This window comes from Trachymyrmex cornetzi, unplaced genomic scaffold (assembly GCF_001594075.2).
Source record: "Trachymyrmex cornetzi isolate Tcor2-1 unplaced genomic scaffold, Tcor1.1 scaffold67, whole genome shotgun sequence".
Taxonomy (NCBI): Eukaryota; Metazoa; Arthropoda; class Insecta; order Hymenoptera; family Formicidae; genus Trachymyrmex; species Trachymyrmex cornetzi.
Genome location: NW_017299992.1, coordinates 2187502 through 2194824, shown reverse-complemented (window position 1 = coordinate 2194824; position 7323 = coordinate 2187502).

Below are 7323 nucleotides of genomic sequence, written 5' to 3'. Positions count from 1 at the left end.
TGGAGAGATCTGTTACCGGCACTGCGCTGCGTCCCGCGTTCTCCTACGTTCCTTATTCTCTCTCTCGCTCGCTCGCTCGCTCGCTCTCTTCCACCCTCTCTCATTCCCCTCCCTCTCTCTCTCTCTCTCTCTCTCTCTTTCTCTCGTAGCTTTGTCCGCTGAAGCGAATGGCGCCCACGAAATGTCTGAGGCACCATAGCCTCCGAACTTCGGTAATCACACGGTCCGGTGCACCGCAAAGCGAACCTACGCGCCGTAATCTCCGCTTCGTAGAAGACCGTTATTTGATAATTTGAAACAATAAATTAATAGCTCGTCAAACTCCGTTCTACGTTGGCTGGCTCTGTGCTGGCGTTGGCGGCGGATTTAATGCGCTGTGAGATATACCTGCACGGAGCCCGCGGAGACGGTTTGAATTAAAGCACTGTGTACCCTTATTGAGTAAGGTATTTACGCCGCCGCGCTGTATCACGTTCTACTGTTATTCGTTGATAACCTGATTGAAAGTATTGAAACGTAGCGGGTCCGCATGTTTTAATTATTTAAAAATAATTTATTCTTTTATTTTTCAGTTGAATTTTATAGGCATTAAGGCATTATCTTCTAGAAAGTATTCTTGATTCTTTTGATAAATCTTAAGATGTTATACATAACGCTCAAATATACATGTAAAATTCTAACAATATATTGTACGATCTTTTTTTTTTAATAATAACGATTAAAAATTAATTCCGATCACGCTTGTAATAAAACTTGGCTTAATTATAAACATATTAATATTTACGTGATGCAAAAATTCAAGATATACAAAGGCAGGAACGAATAGTTTTTCCCTACGGGATGAATGATACGAAAATCAATTCTATTCTTTTAAATAAATCCGGACGAGATGCGACAGGCTCTCCTGCACGATGTCAAGATCGTAGCGACCACAATCAGTCAGCGTGTCTCTCTCGGTTACAGCGCTCATACGTTCCATGAGAAACCCCCTTACTTTCGCCATGACGAAAGGATTAACGGAGTTCTGCGAAATATAATAGACTAATACGCGTGGTTCTCTCTAGTACTATATATGACTGCGATATATACAACCACAGATACAATGCCGTTATTTTAATAATTATGAATTATGCAATTGCGTGTGCGTGTTTAAGGGTCTAGGGTTCAGTTAACGTTTCAAATGCTTCGAAGCATTTTTTTTTTAGTCAATTAAATCATTAAATCGATTAGGTAATTAATAAAATTCTTTCTTTCGAATAGTCAGTCAAACACTTTTGAAGCATTTGTAACGCTGAGCAAAAGTGGACCGCACCCTAAGATACAAGTCGAAATTGAAAACTTTGATGAAAATTGTTGACGTAGAAATCATCATTGTTTTTCAAAACCTTTGAAAGATTCACGTTGTTCGCGACATCGTTGTAGAGATGATGCAGGGTTGGTCGTTCCAAACAGGGTGAAACATCCATGAGGAGTCATTCAAACTCAGTTATGATAACGTAAAACGAAAAGATCATCGAATGCGTATATTTTAACCGTTTCTCGACAAGTCACGGGGAAAAACGCATCCGGACCCAACCGTTGCCGAGTATCGATCATGCATTGTTATATGCAAAAAAAGAGAGAGAAAGAGTGAGAGAGAGGGAGGGGGGAGAGAGAATGTGTGTAAGTGAGCGAGTGAGGGTCGAAAGGGAGAGGGGGAGGGAGAGGGAGAGGGAGAGGGAGAGGGAGAGAGAGAGATATCGATATGACGGCTACATGGATAATAGCGTGCGCTGTGCCGCGTGACGACTCCTGTCCGACAGAAATCGTCTGGTATTGACACGTCGCTCGAAAAGTAACGAACGGCCGCACATATACACGTACGCGGCCGCCGAATCCGTTGTTCAAAATATCGTAATTCTGAGCGCGTTGCCGAGACCAATCCAGGCCAGCTTTGACCTTTGTGCCGGTGCTCGGAGTCTGTTACAACGATGAATTATACCCTCCAACCACTGTCGCGCAACAACAAAGCGCCTGGTTTCACTCGGTTTTTGTTCTATCTGTTGCTCTCTCGTCGTGTCTTTTTCTCTCTCTTCTCTTCCCATCTATTTCTCTTTCTCTCAATCCTTTTTCTCTCTCTCTCTCTCTCTCTCTCTCTCTCTCTCTCTCATCCTCTTTCTTTCACTACGGCTCGCCGAATCGTTATGTCTTCTGGAAAAAGATGAAAAACAAGTTAATTTCTTGTCAAGAATGGAAATATGATTTTATCTAGGCACGAATTGTTAAATTAAGAATTGTAACAAATTATTAAAAGCATCTGCTTAACGTACCGACTTAGAAGACGCTTAATAAAGAACTACAGGATAAGAATTTGTATGAAAAAATGCAGAGCAAGCATATGGATAAAAAAATGTGAAAAGAAACGGATATATTTGTACAAGTATGAATCTAGAGAAGAGCACGACTTGTCTCGTCTATAACTTCAGCTCGATGATGAAAAAATATTGGTCTACTAATATTCATAATATTACGTTACAAGTCACTGCGTTTGTAAAAAAAACTAAATTTAGACATCAAATTAATTGGCAATTATTTTGCATTCATACGCTTTAATTAATGTGAATCCCTCGTGAAATCATTTCATTCGAAAACTCATTTCGAACGGCCAACCTGATTGTAAGGGGATTTTTAATTCTCGCTAATAAAATTACCGCGTAAAATAGAAAGTCCTTTTTCAGCTGTTTGTTGTAATGCGATAATTCATTCCAACCGAAGAATGTCTCAGAATCGTGCGACAAATCTAAAATCTTTATTTCATTCAATCATTTGCTTTTATAACTGAAGGATACTCACGTTTCTGGTTCTCAGCGAGCAAAAACTAGCCATGAAGCAACGTTAAATCGGTGGTATATGCGCGACGGGTCGACGGTTGGCGAAATGCGTTTCAGCGAAAGTCTAGACCTCGGCTCCGCCGTCATTCGGGTACACCCTCGCTTTTAACCACACGTAAGCGGTAAGGATAACCTAGCATTTTATACGCAAGATCTATAGAGCCTAGGCAATAACGTTTAGCGATAATTCTAGGGTACCCGGCCCGCGACCCCTCGGGCCTTACGGATGACTTATGCTCGCTGGAGTTATTTGGACTCCTCGATGCACCGCACGGTACTGAAAACCGTCATTGTATTTCCCCCGTTTCGTACTCTGCTTAAGCACGACGGTGCTCGACAACTTCTGTCATTCGAACTAATTACCAAGTGCACGTTTGAACTGTCTCCTAGTTTGGAACATTGTGAATTTACGTAAATAATCATGTCTTCTTAAGAAATTCATATAATTATGCTTTTACGTTAAAAGCTGAAAATTTATAAAATTTCATGATTTACAAATATGCATAATTATATATATAATTTATAATTTGAATAATTTTACTGAAAAATAATGCTTACGGTTCTATTATTTTGTTAAAACAAAACAATATAATAAATGTATGATTGTTAAATACATTGCAACACACGAAAAACATATGGATATCGATGATTGTTTTAACTTATTTTTGAAATTAACATGCAGTGATAAATCCCAAAAATTGAAAAACATGAATTTCAATGAATATATATGATTTGATGATAATAATGTATTACTTCCAGCAAGTGTGAACTCACAACATTTTTAACTCTCCGGAATTGATGGTGGATCTATTGGAGCCACTTAATTATAAATCTCTTTGTAAAAAATGTAAACAATTCAATTTTCTTTATGTTATATCTATAAACTTGAATTATTCTTATTAAAATATACTTACGATTATTACAGTATCCATTCTTCTTTTACAAAAGTCATCATTGTTATTTTAGTTTCTTGAAATTAATTAGTGCCTTTTAATTAAATGGATCTTAAAGACGTCAGTAGCTGTATTACAGATTTTGATATCTTTGGAGGATTACTCCTTAAATACCCGATCATTACTGGAACAACACATTGATGTACACATTTTGTGCCCAATCTAATTTAATTGCTTATAATTTTTATAAAAATGAAAATATTGCAAAAAAAGATTTTTTATTGAAACGTCAGACATGAAACGTAATAGTATATTAAAGAGATAATGTATCTTTGTTCAAAAAATTAAAAAGTAATAAGTAATAGGAAAGGGATTGGAAAAGTATTGGATACGTCACACCGTAAAGGTGTTTAAGACAAACACCGTAATTTGCCATGAAAATAAACATATTGTTTAAATTACATTAAGTAAATTATGTAGTTAGATATTAAATTTAGGTGTCACGTTACTAGTATACTTTGATTTTCTACATAGATATAGTATAATGCGATAATGAATCTTATTGCTTTAAAGATCATAAAACACTTTTTTCTAGTAATTATCAGCAGCTGTGCCACTTTCCTTTATTCCGTCTGCTGATCGTTTCAAGTGGTATCATTCACCGACTGTAATTTGACGTCCACGATCCAAGATTCTATAGTAGACGCGCTTTAATATTCGCATGTCGGGTGCAACAAGAGGACGACGATGACGACAACTCTCGCGGTTAAACGCGAGCACGCTCGTTTATTCGATTCGCGGCGCGTCATAATCTTATCAATCAAAGCGAGGGAGCGAGGGGAAGGGGTAGAAGGTAGAAAGGCTTAAAAGCAATTTACCACTTCCGCCGACTCGAGGACTGAGGAGAGAACCTACGAGCCGCGACACCGGAGGCCACCGGAGGCCACCGCGCCATCAGAGGATCGCTTCTCGCGCGCGCGCGAGCTCTCCGATCCGAAAATCATCAGCCTCGTTATTTTGTAGCGTCTGGACGCGAGCGCGCTCGCAATAAAGGTAATTACAATTTAATCCAGGGATCGTCGGACAGGGGCAACAAAGTACGACGAAGGAAGGAACAATCTCTCGCAGCCAGAGAAGAGCCTGATCAAGCCGTGAGCGCGCGCGCGCGTATTGCTGTGACGAGCGTTGCGGAGGGATTGAGGGAGAAAGAGAGAAATGGAGAGAGGATGAGAGAAGGAGGACGAGTGACAGAGGGAGGCAAGGGGGGAATATCAGGGAGAAACGGAGATACGGAAAGAGAGAGTTCATTGGGTTCTCCAGCCCCCTGGCGCAGCCTCGCTGGATGACAAGACGGGGATAAAGGACAGGTGCTACTGGCAAGCCTTTGATCTCTTCCGCGTTACACGCTCACAAAAAAGGGAATTATCAAAATATCCCGGTTGGTCGTGACTATCGCTTCGGAAGGATCGATGCAATTTCGGAGGCGACGAATATCAGCGTCCGTATATCGCGTTATATTAAATAGCGTTAATCCTTTCAACATGATTATAACGAATATCAATAATGTTAAATAGACCGGTTCGTCGCTCTTATACAGTATCATGGAAACAAGGAAAAATATGAATAAACCTATTTTTATCGAATAAAGAATAAGACTTTATTATGTACTTTTAAAGATATGCATAAGTATATTATTGATTTATTATCGTTTGTGCAAAAAGAGTCTGCAGCTTTATTTGCAGGTGTGGATTTATAAATACCTTTGTTTATTGTGCAGTATTGTAGAAATTTGTTACAGCATTATTGATCATAAAATGCGAGTTTGCATCCTTCTGAAAACTACGTTTTTCGCAGCATATTTATGATTAAAGCTAAATAAATATTTGTCAATAAATGTTCATTGAGTTATGCCATTATTGATGTTACTATTATCTATATTTTGTTATTATCATTCACTGAGTCAGAAATTGTATGTAGATTATACGTACCTTTTATTTTTTTAATCATTTTAACTATTGACTTTATAATAAAATTTTTAGAAATTAGTCAATAATGAAACGAAGCACGTTGCATTTTATTTATTTTTAAATATTTTAACTAAACGATCTTTTCAACCGTTCAACGCAATACCGTACGAATCGAATCGAAGACATAGCGTTTGTCGAGTGACCACGGACTAATAAGTGCCTGAGGCTGCATCTCCGCCATTTTGCAGCGCGTCCCTGGTGGCCGTAATGTTCTCCCAGACACGCCTTCTTCTTTTTTTATTTCTGGGTTCGCACCGTGTCACTTCCATCCGTGTTATTTGCACGATGACCCAATTTCGATTTCTTACGTCGCGTGACACTACAATCGAGAGACGAGAATTTTTACATGCATGTCTTGCATACCTTTGAGCGAGGCAGTAATTTGCAATTCTGACAGGTTTATCGTTTATATATTGGGTGCATGATAAAATTATAAGGTGGAATTTAAAAGCAGACTTATGAGATAATTAACGGAATTTAATCTTCAGATCCCCCCAAATTTTCAAAGAACGTTAAAGTATTAATTTTATTCGAAGATAAAGTAACGTATTATATTTTAATATTTTAATATTAATATAAAATATATATGGTATAATTTATTTATATTTTGAGTTATATACAGAGATAATAACAGAAAAGCAAAATAGAAGGATACACCCTTACGGAAATCTAATACTGTCAGTTTATTACTTAGACAATATTTATTTATTGTTAGTTGAAGTATTAAAAATACTGATCAAATAAGTAATTAATTACTATCTTTCATTATCAGCGAATATTAGATTTCTGTAAGCGCAATACTCGTTGAAAATCTTAAAAATTGTTAACTTCAAATTTTGATAAATTGTCATTTTCTAAATTTTCTCATATGAAGTCGTTTTTGTTGTATCTCTATACTTTATCATGAAATGAATTACATTAAAAGAAATATTATATTTACATGAAAATACTAGTAAAGGAATGTATATTTGCATCACGTTGCTATCCAAAGAATTTGTGGGTGTCAATGTTGTGAAATATTAATTAAAGACAAGATGTGAGGAAGAAATAATGGATATTTATCATCTAATGGTTTATTTTTACTCACGACGTTAACAACCGCTGTTGCATCAGTAATTTTTTTAGTTTACACGAAAACTTTTTTTAATTATTAAATGCATAAATATATATGAAACTATGTTAGATGCTTTCACATTCATTATTTTATTATCAATTAATTTCAAATATAGACATAAATTTATATTCACTCTCTAAATCTGAATCAGTGGATAATCACTGATATCAGTGCCAAGTATGCTACTGGTAATCAATGAATTAAATGTGAGATCCTTAACCTAGCTAATCTTTATTATGTGATCTAACTAACCTTGTTTCAGTGCTTAAATTCAATATGGTATTGGAAAATTGAAATTAACGTGTAGATATCAGTATTTTAGTTATGTAATGCTCAAGTATTTTTCCTTTTTTAGTTGAACTTCACTGATTATCAGTGCCAAGTATGTCACTGAGTAATTAGTGACTATCCACTGATTC